The sequence below is a fragment of the Panicum virgatum genome, chromosome 7N (assembly GCF_016808335.1).
Source record: "Panicum virgatum strain AP13 chromosome 7N, P.virgatum_v5, whole genome shotgun sequence".
Taxonomy (NCBI): Eukaryota; Viridiplantae; Streptophyta; class Magnoliopsida; order Poales; family Poaceae; genus Panicum; species Panicum virgatum.
Genome location: NC_053151.1, coordinates 20,820,443 through 20,833,528, shown reverse-complemented (window position 1 = coordinate 20,833,528; position 13,086 = coordinate 20,820,443). Strand labels below are relative to the sequence as shown.

The following is a 13,086-nucleotide window of genomic DNA, read 5'->3' as shown; positions in this document are numbered from 1 at the left end:
CTTGCTGATGGGACAAGAGAAGACCACCCTTCGTCAGAGGGCTAGCAGGGCATGGAAGCGTATCGGGGGAAAGATTCGTAACCACTGTAGCCATTTAAATACTCTGCGCAGTATGATGCGCAGGCACGTTGGGCCCACTTGTCGGGGCCCAACATCCTATGTATCCGCACCCCTTGGTCTATAAAAGGGGGCACCCGCTAGAAGAAAAACTCAGGCTGGGTAAGAGCCGAGGCCCGGCAGAGGATAGATTCATACACAACAGAGATCAAAACTTCTCCCAGTGGACGTAGGGTATTACGCTCCGGCGGCCCGAACCACTCTAGATCGTGTGTTCTTGTGTGCCTATGTCAGAGCTAGATCAGCCTAACCGCCTTGTACCTTCCCGAGCACTCCCTCTCTGGGAATAGGCGGGTGCGTTCCGCCACCCGGCTGTGGGTACCCTAGAAATCTCGCGACAAAGAGTTGCGAACCTGGCTCGACGATGTCGGCGAAGTTCTCCCATCCGACGGCAGTGAAGGCTTGGTTCATGTCTTTGAAAAACCTCGTCGTGATGAGGAAGCGGGTTTCGAGCCAAGATCGGCGAAGTTCTCCCATCCGACGGCAGTGAAGGCTTGGTTCATGTCTTTGAAAACCTCGTCGTGATGAGGAAGCGGGTTTCGAACCTCTTGGCATGGCCATAAGTTTGCCTCTTCAGTAGCTCGAGTGCTTGCCGCTCGTAGTCGTTCTTGTAGACGATCTGCTCGACCATCGTCAAGATCCTGATGTGGAAGTGGCTGCGTGGGACTGCGGGAATTTCTTCTTCTTCCCGGGATGCATTTGAGCGGTGACCGGAGTCGACCGACATATTATCCCGAGAAGAAGATGAACTCCGCGAGCTTCTCGATCTTCTCGATAATGCCTTCTTGACCTTCTCCTTGGCTCTAGTTATCATGGTGCCTACAAAAGGTCAGTACAAGAAATACCCAAAGGAAACAAGCGGTGAAGAGGAGGGTTAGCATTAGTCGTTAGTCGTTCTTGCGGGGCGTTAAACCATTACAAACATTCAACGTTCAGCGTGCCATGAATTTATTTAAAAGGGAAATATTTTTGTATTTTCTGGTTTATGAACTTCACTAATTACTACTCAAATTTTATTTTGGGGATGAGCTAGCACTTGTGTTCTTCTCCTAATCAACTCAAAAGAGCTTAATTAGGCAAAGAAACTCAAGGAAGGGAGAAGAGATTAAAGAGCTCAGGCTGAGGCATGTGTACCTGAACTTCTGTTGCACCGAGAGATGTCAGGCTCGCTGGCTTTTATAGCCAGGTGCCAATGCCAGGCCGGCTGGCCTGGGGCAGGCCGGGCAGCTCCTGCGTGGCGGCCGTTGAGCCATGCCTTCGGTCTATGCCCCTAGATGCAGGTGATGGTGCCTACTGTCGGTGGTGATGGAACTCGGGTGGACGGCAGAGGCCGGCCGGCCTTGATGAGGCCGCTCGGCGTGCCTCTGCACGTTCCCATGCTCCCCCCTTTGTCCCTTGCTTATTCTTTACTCCATGATCCCGCTCCCGGTTTCCCCCTGCGAGAGGAGAAGAAGTGGGGCCGGCCGGCCTGCAACTCGGTCAAAATTTTTCGAAAATTTTTGTGAAGTTCTACGGATGCAAAACTTTCAAATTTTAAACATGGGTTGGTTGAAACTCAAACACAATTATGCAAGATGGAAAGAAAATTATGCATGGAAAAATTAAACTATCCAATATGCAATACAATGATGGATACACGCCATGTACCTCATGGCGAGGGCTTGGGTTTTGAGTCCGGAGCCGGACTCTCCATTCCTTCCGTTTGATTGTCGTCGCCGGATGGAGTCTTGGGCGATGACACTTTCTCCCGCCACACTTTCTTAGGTGTGGGTGGTGTTTCGACTTTCACTTCCTATGATTCCAAAAATTTCTTACGCTGGATTCGACGTCTGGCATTCCTCTAATTGTGAAGCTTGATTAGCTTTGCTTCCTCTTGAATTCATAACTCCTCTTGAATCCGTAGATTTTCCACGAACGCAATGAGGGCTTCGATGTTCGGAAGTGATGGTTTCTTTGTCTCTTTCTCGGGTTTCTTCTTCCGGTGGACCTCTTTGACTTGTGAGCATTATTCAACCTTCGGTTTGAAGGTGAACTTCTCCTGCGGGCCATTAATGTTAAGTTGGATCACTCCAGCTCTGACATCAATATGGGCATTTACTGTGCTCAAGAACGGCCTTCCCAGGATGAGCGGCATCTTGGCGTCGACTTCCATGTCGAGTACGACGAAGTCGATGGGAATGAAGAAATTTTGGATTTTCACCGGGATATTTTTTGCTATTCCCGTGGGATAGCGGACTATTTGGTCCGCTAGTTGCAAACACATGGTAGTAGGGGCAAGTGCATGATGGTTAAGTTTGTCATAAACTACCTTGGGCATGACACTGACGCTTGCTCCCAAGTCGCAGAGGGCGTTCGAAAAATATTGAGCCCCGATCGAGCAAGTGATGGTGGGGCAGCCTGGGTCTTTCTTCTTCACCAGGAGAGGATCGAGTATAGCAGCGCTACACTCTTCTGTTAACTGCACGACCTTAGTGGTGGGCAATGTCCGCTTGTTTCCAAGAATATCCTTTATATACTTGGCATAAGTGGGTACCTGCATAGCGTCAAGAAGTGGTATATTCACATATAATTTCTTGATTACCTCAACGAATTTGCTGAATTGTTCATCGGCCACTGGCTTCCTTATCCGCTCCGGAAATGGTAAGGCTGTTGTGTCGTGATAGTCCCGTGAAGTTCTCGGTGGTTCCACGGGGTCTTCCTGGGTAGCAGGTGTGTTGGAGTCGACGGCCTCCTCCTGCTCTTTGTCTTCAACTTCGGTATGGCTAGCGGTTACGGTCTTCCGCTGCTTTCCTGCATCCTTTGGGAAAGGTGGCTCTTGCGTGGTCTTACCACCACGCGTGGTCACCACACTAACATTCTCTTTCGGGGGAACTTCCGGTTGCCCAGGTAGTTTCCCCGCATTAACGTTAGAACATGAGGATGCAAGCTGACCTACTTGGATTTCTATCATTTTATTAAAGCTCAGTTGGCTCTTAATAATAGAATGATTCCCTCTAGTTGTCCAGCCATAGATTCTAAGATCTTGTCATTAGCAAGGAATTTCCTACTAATGTCATCATTGATTTGCTTTTGGCCGTACACTAGGTCTTTTAATGTGGGCTGAAAACTGTTATTAAAATTCGTACCTTGTTGACCGAAGGGGAGGTTGGGCATGGAGTTCTAACCCTGCTGAGGACAAAATCCTGAGTTGGGATTATTGTTGCTCCCAACAAAGTTTGCATCCTCTTGAGTTAATGGGCACAAAGTGCCCGAGTGCCCAGTCTCGCCACATGTTTCACATGTCATGCGAGACTCCGAAACCTGATTAACCTCCTAATGCGGAGATTCTAGCTTCTTCATCAGAAGTTCCAACTTAGCAGCTAACATGTCGACCGTGTTGATCTGATGCACACCCCTGGGACGGGCTGGCTGCCTTTCTCCTTTCCAACTTTGGTTGGAGGCTATCTTGTCAATCAGTGCCTTTACTCCCGCAACATCGAGAGAAAGGAAGGAACCACCCGCTGTTGCGTCAACGTGGTCCTGGGCTTGCTGATTCAGGCCATGGAAGAAGTTCTGAATGATTAGCCATTCTTCTATGCCGTGGTGTGGGCATGCTTGTATGTACTCCTGGAGACGTTCCCAGACTTCCGGTATGGTCTCATCCGGTAATTGCTGAATTCCGGTGATCCTGTTTCGGAGGGCATTGGTCTTGCCCACTGGAAAGTATTTGGCTAGGAATGCATTTGAACAAGCTTCCCATGTCATGAAAGCTTCCTTGTTGGAGTAGAACCACATCTTGGTCTTCCCGAGCTGTGAGAATGGGAACAGGCGAAGACGGACGTCATCTAGAGTAGTTCCTTTGGGGTTGATGGTGTTACTCACCTCCAGGAAATTCTGGAGATGGGCATTGGCATCCTCGGATGCCTTTTCGCAGAACGTACTTGCTTGGACCATGTTCACTAGTCCAGTCTTCAGCTCAAAGCCGTCATTGCCGGCTTGGTTGACGTTCAATCCAGTAGGAATGTGGCTACTGGACGGGGCAGAGAATTGACAAAGGGTTTTCTGAGCCATGGATGAGGATGCTGAAGTGGAGGGTGAACTAAAGGGCCAAGTGAGTCTTTTCTGAGGTGGGACGACGCGGCGTCTCACGTTTCTTCCAATTCGTTCTGGATTTGGGTGGAAGTTACTTGGTAGGTCGAAACCGGTCATGCACTGCTCTGCATCGATCAAGAGATAGAGAGAGCAATGGTAAGCCCCCTAGGGTTAGCGGCGACAAACTAGTAGAGTTTATCAAACTATCTACAATATCTTTAGCCAATTGCTTCCCCGGCAACGGCGCCAGAAATGCTTGTTGGTGTTTCTTATGCCCGATTAGAATAGATATTCTGCAAGCGCACAGAATCACCGCTGTAGCACTTCACCTTGGAGTATTCCAGGGTATCGTATTTTTTCTCAGGGAAGCACTATGGTAAAGAGTATCGTAAACCGAATGATAACCATACTAGCTTGGTCGACCGACTGACTAGACGGGGGTAAGCAAGATAGGTAATTGAGATAAGTGGCCAGGCAATGACCGATGTGACACACGGAGACTCTAGTCCTTAGAGAGGTAGCAGCTGGGAGGACAACGAGCAAGATAAGACACCTGATACACTTCTGAACTATCGAGCTAGCCTCTCTAGATCAGACTAAACACCTAACTAGTTCTCGGGAAAGAAGAGCTTACTTCGGCGGCTGGGAGAGGAAGGACTTCAGAAAGGGATGATAGGGGAGTCCAACGGCAACCTGGACTACTGCTATGAAAACACCCGAACGTGGTGGACTACAAAGGACGGATAGGGCTGTCACCACCTACCGACTACCACAACGGTTCCGTGGGGTGGAACACATTTCTAGCTAACACTAAGGTCAGACACCACGTCTGCACTCGGTGTTAGGATTTCTCTCGAGGCCTTCGAGAGAAACCCCTCAACCTAGAGCACTAACTTGAGATACTCTAGTCCGGGCGAGAAAACCCATAAGATAAGTTCCCGATCACTAAGAAAGATAACTTAGCCTAAGCTAAAGGACAACTTCCGTGCTCAAGCCGAACCTCAGACTTGAGTAAATAAAAGACTACGGAAAGTAAAGCTGACTCAGAAAAGTAAAGAAGATAACTTATATTAATAATGTCAAAAGAAAGATACAAGAGCTATACCAGACTTCTGACGACTCCGGAATCCCGAGCAAGCTCGACTCGACTCTAACTCCCAAGCTACTAACCTACTCTAGAAAGTACAAGTGAAAGAGAAGAGATCCAATGGTGTGTGTCTTGTAGTGATGGATGGTGCCTCTATTTATAGCCCTCCCAAGGTCGGTTCTGGAGGTTACTGCAGGTAGCGTCGGTTGAAAGCAGGTAATACAGTTGTGCTTAGCTTCCACGCCAAGCCCTAGCCTGAGAGGCCTCCAAGTGGGGCCGGCCTGGGGGTGCCGCCACGTGTCCACCGCCTTTCGGACAATGGCTCTGATCCTCTCCTAGAGTCGGTTGGCAGTTGGTTTTGCTTCGCGGGTGTAAGTGCTAGGACGGCCATCCTAGGGGAGGACGACCGGCCTAGGGGAGGACGGCCGGCCTCCCTCTGGCCCATTTTGGCCTCCTGTTTTGCCGACGTCTTGCTCCTTAGTTGTGCATTGTCCAGGGAAGTGGGTTGCTGAAATACTTCTGATTTTGGGCTGCTTTGTGGGTCTTTGGATAGATGTTAAAGCCTTTCGGTGTATCCAATTGAACCGAGGCCCAACCCTCGACTCAGAGCCTCATGAGTGTGTCTCATTGCCACTGGATTGAAGCCGGGGTCGTGTTCTTGGGAGTGCCAGGCCGGCCGGCCTAGGAGAGGCCGCCAGGCCTGGGTTTTTTCCCATTTATTCTCATTTTTGGTACACCTGCTCCTGCAATCAGAACTCATCCAAAACTTGTGGAAATCGTGAGAAATAAATAAGATATGAATGGAACATAGTGTAAAGCTCATGTTTATTCCCGAGAAGTTGACGGCTAGAATGTGATTTTATGGCCGTCAACACTCACTTGCTCCCCACCAGGACCAGCATCGGACCATTTGTCACACACTTTAGGAGGACCTGGTACTCGTTCTGGAAGCGCTGGATGATGATTTCCAACATAAAACCAGTCATTCTCATTCTTCCATTCTGCCTTCAGACTGGTCGGATGGTAATAGAGATATTTCTCTTCCATTTCTGGATGCAGCAAGATCTCAGCACCCTCGATTTCCGCAGTTTTCTTGATGCTCGGTTGGGGGCGCATACGGAAAAGATTGCGAAATAGATCGAAATGGGGATCAATCCCAAGAAAGGCTTCACACATATGAGTGAAAATGGAAAGATGGAGGATCGAATTAGGGGTCAGATGATGCATTTGGATTCCCCAATGATGCAACAACCCCCTAAAGAAATCCGATGTGGGAACAGCAAGTCCGCGCTCAACGAATGATCAAAATAGGACGATTTCATTGGTACCTTCGTACGGCCTGTCTTCTCCTTCAGCAGATCGCCATTGAACAATGGCTCGGGATTGCAGCAGACGATCTTCAATAAGAGTGGAGATGGCAGATTCTGACATCTTGCACTTCTTCCATCCGGACGCCAAAGTCTCGACTGCTTTTCCCTTCTCTCCGCGAGCAGATTTCTTAGGCACCATACAGAATGTCACGAGGCGTTTCTCGCGCATGCGCTCGGGGCCTACCGGAGAGGCAATGGAACAACGGCACAAAGGCAGATTAGATCTAAAAGCAAAGGCAGCGGCCAGGAGAAGTAAATTAGGGTAAAAACTCTAAAGAGTTACCACACAGTTAAATAGTCTGTGGCGGTGGCAGATTGGTAATTTGTTGGAAGACCAAACGACACCTATAGACATTTCCATTCCACAGTCTTGGACCCTTAATTCTAAATTCTTGGAATTTTGATTCAAGGCTCGGAGGCTGCAGAATATGTGTCATAAATGGTATATTTTTCAAAGATATTTGAAAAGCAAATGAAGATTTGGATGACTATGATCGAAGACAAATTTGACCCTCAGCTAGATTCTTCAATTCAACCTAAGGCTCAGGGGCTACTCCATATGGAGCGCGAGTTTATCGTGCAACATATAAAAGATGATGATTCGGGGCTTGAGCACCTCATAGCCTCAAAGCAGTCGAAGAAAGTACTCGGAGGACCACTCGAAGTACTTGACGGAAGATTCTGAACGATGCAAGCGTTCAGTGGACTACTCGAAGCACTTGAAGACATCTTCAGAAGTACTCGACGCATGTAGGACTTGGCTACAAAGAGCTCGGGGGCTTGTCAGACCCCGGGCAGCGGGACTGCTCACAGGCGTAGAATGTTCCAGAGTAAGGAATAGCGCATGGGATATACCTTACCATATTGTAACTACTCGTACAGAAGTAGGACTAGTCGAATTGAAGGAAACTACCAGATAGGCATTGGGAATGACTCCTATAGTACTCGACAAGGACTTTCCATGTAACCCTGTCCCCCAGACTATATAATGGCGGGTAGGGACCCCTCCAAAACATACAACCTCCTCAAGGCAATACAAACCACCACACAGGATGTAGGGTATTACGCTCCGGCGGCCCAAACCTGTCTAAATCTTTGTGTTCCTTGCACCATCGCGTCCAGATCTTGGCGAGTCCCTGCCTACAATCAATCTCCTCAGGGTATCCCTCAAAGAGCTTGACGGCTAAACACCGACACTATCTCTTAATACTGACTTTGCTCTTGTTGAAACCAAATTCACTCATGTCATCACAGATTCTTTGACTTTCAATCATGTTATTCAAGGTGACTTTTGATTTGGTCCACCTCTCTATTTTGTTGCTTAAATCCTTCACTTTTTCATTGAGCTCTTTGTTCTCTTCTACATGGTTAGTTTCATATTGCATAGTAGAAGAAGAACAAGCATCCATATGTGAAGAGCATGACATAGATAATAAATCATCACATGAGGTGGATACATGCTTCTTGCCAACATCACAAGGGTTAGAAACATTTTGCAACTGATCATCTAACCCATGAGATGAGCTCTCACTAGTTTTAATTTCTTTATTAGAAATCTTCTTAATGAGAAAAACAAGGTCTTGTACCAAATTCTCATGAGCAACACTAAGCTCCTCATGAGTCAATTTTAGCTCCTCATGTGAACAAAGGAGTTTTTATTTTTCAATTTCATTGCTTTAGCTAACTCTTTTTTAAATAGTTTGGTCATACTAGCATATCTACACATGAGCTCATCATATGAATTAAGATCAATCACATTGCAATTTTGTACCTTAGTGTCACTGTGTGACATGAAGCAATGTGGTGATGGAGATGAGCTTGTAGAGATATCACTTTCATAGCCCGAGCATGAACTATCATTTCTATCATCAAGTGTACTTGGAGTAGGATCATCAATTGCATCATTTGAGCCATCATCATCAACCTTGTCAAGTGAACTTGAAATAGATTGTTCATCATCATCGCTTGACCATGAGGTGGAGCAATCCTCCACAACCACCATGTTGTGGATGAGCTCAACATCCTCATGTGCCTCCTCCTTGGGCTTATCATCATCATTTGGTACCGTCCCATATTTGTTGTTGAGATAATCCAAATACCATGGGCGGTCTCCATATCCATGATTTCTCCAAAGATTTCATCCTTCATTGATCTATAAAAAATGTTAGTAGCTTGGTTCTCAAGATTGTCAGACCCGGGGCAGCTAGACTGCTTACAGGCGTAGAATATTCTAAAGTAAGGGATATTGCAAGGCAAGTACCTTATCCTCTTGTAACTACCCGAATAGGTGTAGTACTAGTCGACATACAAGGAAACTATCCAACCATGCTGGAGTAGGACTCCGCTAGTATTCGGCTAGGATTTCCATGTAACCTATCCCCCCCAGACTATATAAGGATGGGCAGGGACCCCTTCAAAACATTCTAGCGCAGGGCGCAATATACCAAACCACCACACAGGACGTAGGGTATTACGCTATTCTGCCAGCCCGAACCTGTCTAAATTTGTGTCTTGTGCCCTTACTTTTACCTTCAAGTTTCAGATCCGGTGATATGTCCCCAAACAATCTCCTATCTAGGGCATCCCTAGGTAGGCCACCGGTAAAAACACCGACAGTTGGCGCCCACCGTGGGGCCGATCGTCGCGATCATTGGGTGAGCTTGAAGGACTTCTTCATCAAAATCGATCTATTCGATGAGAAGCAAGTCGTCGAGTAGAAGTTCTAGACAAATCCAAGCCTGTCAAAAATCTTGGGCGCGAGTTCAAGATGGATCCGAGACCGACCTACATCCAGCGTGAGGATCAAGACCGAGGAATCATCTCGTGGTCAGATTTTATTTGGGTTCTAAGTTCCATCGGAGTCAGATTCCGAAATCAAGTCACGCATGCCAACAAGAGCAGCCCAATACAACTGTTGCCGTGAGCAACCTGGCTCTGGAATCAAAGCGAAAGCTCCATGTGTGATGCCAAGATTGAATAGCAGCACACAGCACACATGTCAAGACGGAGCAGATTACATCGCAGTTGTTGTACTTGCTTGGACGAATAAAATTCAACTAACAAGAGATCATTACATGCACGGGAAGCCTACATGCACGGGAAGTGTCTTCTTTCCTTTCTTATTTCTAATTATTTCCTTCCCATGTCTATTGACTAATACTAATATGTGTGTTAATGCACGGCATGCATGCATGGCTCGGAGTTTATTTGTCTAGCTGTGCCGCGGCGCCCCGACTTCAGTTTGTGCTGCAATGTTGTCACACCGCCATCAGTTTCGACTACTCACCAATGCGTCATCGACTACTTCGACTATTTACCGATGCGCCGTCGACTACTTCAACTACTTGCTGATGCACCGTCGACTACTACTACTACTTGTCGACGCGTCGTCAACTACTTTGACTACTTTTCTCGACTAGAAAACTAGTCGAGAGTAGGCCTTGCACCATCAACAACTAGTCGGAATCGACTTCGACTAGTCGGCTTCAATCAAGATAAGTCATTTATACCTTTTCCGATTTGTTTTTCACATGATCAGCTACTTTTTTGGTACACCTCTCGACCAGAGTTACGTTCGGGGGCTATACCATGATCGGCAACTTCTGGGGTTTGCTGACTAATAACCCACACACTTGATACATCGAGTTCGTAGGGCATTGCCCTTGTGCTTGGAACACTGAGTTCGTTGGGTGCTACTCTCGTGCTTGGTACATCGAGTTCGTAGGCCGTTGCCGTCATGCTTGGACCACTGAGTTCGTAGGGCACTACCCTCATGCTTGGTACATCGAGTTCGAAGGGTGTTGCTCTCGTGCTTGGTGCATCAAGCTGTGTTGGGCTCACAACGGCTATACCCACGGAAATTTGTGCACAACCCGCACTCTTTGCCGACTACTTTGTGCGCAACCTGCACTCTCGCCGACTATTTATAGGCCATCATGCCTACCTGGTCCTGAGGGATCTAACTTTGTCCTTGTAAAGGACTCTCTACTCGTATATCCAGCCTTTCAAAGGAAAAAAATAGGATAAGTTCGAGTAGTTATGGGCCATAACGCCTACTGGATCTTGAGGGATCTACTTAAGTCCTTGTAAAGGACTATCTACTTGAATTCTCTCCCATTCTTTTTCATGCATTTTACAATTCTGAGATTCGCACCCGACTCGATATCATGTATATCATTTTACAACATATTTCTATGTTTGTCTTGCAGGAGATCGGACCTGGAGCATCCCGAGGTGTTTTCGGCTTGTTTTCGGTAGCACGTCCAGCTCTCAGGCACGGGGGCTGGACACCAAAAACTAGTCGATGTGGCTTCTACGACTCGCCTAGCTCGCAAGCTCGGGGGCTGGACGCCGCAAAACTACTCGATGCTGTTTCATATGAAGATTAGAGACGATAAAAATTCTACACCGTGTGCCACAACTTTTGGATCCATAATTCCAAATTTTGGAATTTGGATTCAAGGCTCGAGGGCTGTGTGTCGGTGTTTACCGCCAAGCCTGCTCAGGGATACCCTTAGCAGTAGGAATGTAGGTAGGGATCGACCGCTCTGGATCTCGATAGTGCAAGGAACACAAGGATTTAGACAGGTTCGGGCCGCGAGGTGCGTAATACCCAAAGTCCTGTGTGGTTGCTTGTATTGCCTAAGGTGTTGATGTGTTTCGAGGGGGTCCCTGCCCGCCCTTATATATCCGGGGGGACAGGGTTACATGGAAAGTCCTAGCCGATTACAGTTGGAGTCCTACTACAACACAATCGGGTAGTTTCCTGTGTACTGCAACTAGTTCTACACCTATTCGGGTAGTTACAAGAGAGGTAAGGTATATCCATGAGATATCCCTTACTCTAGAACATTCTATGCCTATAAGCAGTCCCACTGCCCCGGGTCTGACAAGTCCCCGAGCTCTTCGTAGCCCAGTCCTGCTGTGACAACCCAGGTTTTTGGGGCTAAAACCATTCAGTTAAAAATATAATTTTTGTATTTGTTTAAAAATTTAAATATGTTTATCCTAGCAAGGGTATTTTTTGTTATTTTGGAAAAAATGCAAAGTCCTTTCTACAAAATAGTTTTGCAAAAGTCAAAATTTCAAAATTCATGAGGGGTTAAAAGGTATATTTTGTTTTTCACTTTTACCCTCATAAAAAGATATTTTTTAAACTTAGGGCTACCCTTGCAATTTTTAAAAAATTAAGTTAGGTTTATTTGTAAATGAAAGTTTTGGCGGATTTCAAAATAATTTCAAAACCTTTGATCTAGTAAAACTTTGCACAACATGAAAGTTGTAGGTCCTGAAAAACTGAGCAATTTTCATGTTGGACACTTTTTCATTTAAGCCGTAGATCAACGGGAAAATTTGTGTTTGCAGTTAGACCCCTGGAATTTTAGAAAATTCCAAAACCACCCTTGGTTTCACCTTCCTCCTCTGTCCACCGAAAAACAGGGGCGCCACCGGTCTGCCCCGCCACCACCGTTCCTACCCCTAGGAGTGCCGCACCGCCTCGGAGTGCCGCCTTGGCCGCCTCCACGCATCACGAGCCAAGTCCCGCCGCCTCTGAACCACTTCTGCTGGCCTCCCGCATGTGCGCCGCGTTGCCTGCTCGTGCCATGCTCGCCGACCGCCCATAGGAACATGCAGTCGCCACCGAATTCGCTCCTCCCTGGCCAAAGTCATCCCCTGAGCTTCCCTTGTCGCTTATCCTCTCCACTATAGCCTATAAATAGCCCGACCGTAGCCCCAGCGCCATCAACCGCCGCCGCCCCTCCCCTCCAATAGCGCCGCCGCTCACTGGCCGCCGTGGAGCCACCATCCCGGGCATCTTTTGCCCCGGACCAACCCCTCCCTTAGCTTTGCGGAGCACCCGAGAAGCTCATCGACCCCTCTTCCCTGCCTTTCCCCTACTGGAACCTTGCCGCCGACGAGATCCATTGCCGTCGCCTCTGTTCGCCGTGGAGCTCTTAGCCCCGGCCTTCCTCCGCCCAAATTGAGTACTCCTCTAGCCTTGCCTCACCTCAGTGAAGCTCCCATGCCTGACCATCCTCTCCTCGCCTCACCGGAGTGCCGCCACCACAACTCAGTTCGCCGCCGACCTGCCTGCTCCCGTCGCGCCGCCACCTCAGGCCATCCTAGCCCTACCCAAGACCCTCCACAGGTGCAGCTTAGCCCCCTCTCTCGTTTCCTCAACTTTCCCTCTCTGCCAGCGAGCCCCCTCGCTAGGAAGAAGGCCGGCCGCTGCTCCTTTATCACTGAAAACCGGCCAAGGGCCTAATTGCTTTAAACCAAATCTTTCAGGGACCTGTTTGTAATAGTTCTAGTTTTTTTTCTTGTGAACTTTGAAAAATCTTAGAAAATAGTAGAAAAATCAGAAAAAATATGAAATTAATTTTATTGTGTTCCTCTTGACTGGCTTTACAACTTTGGCTACTAAAGGTGGTATGAAAATTT

At 47.7% G+C, this 13,086-nt stretch overlaps 1 non-coding gene across 1 annotated transcript; it reads left to right on the top strand.

The window, feature by feature from the left end:
* The first annotated feature begins 3,691 nt into the window (after positions 1-3,691).
* On the top strand, positions 3,692-3,798 carry LOC120684120. The gene has a single exon (XR_005679103.1). It is a non-coding gene; the product is annotated as a small nucleolar RNA R71 (small nucleolar RNA).
* Positions 3,799-13,086: the final 9,288 nt, after the last annotated feature.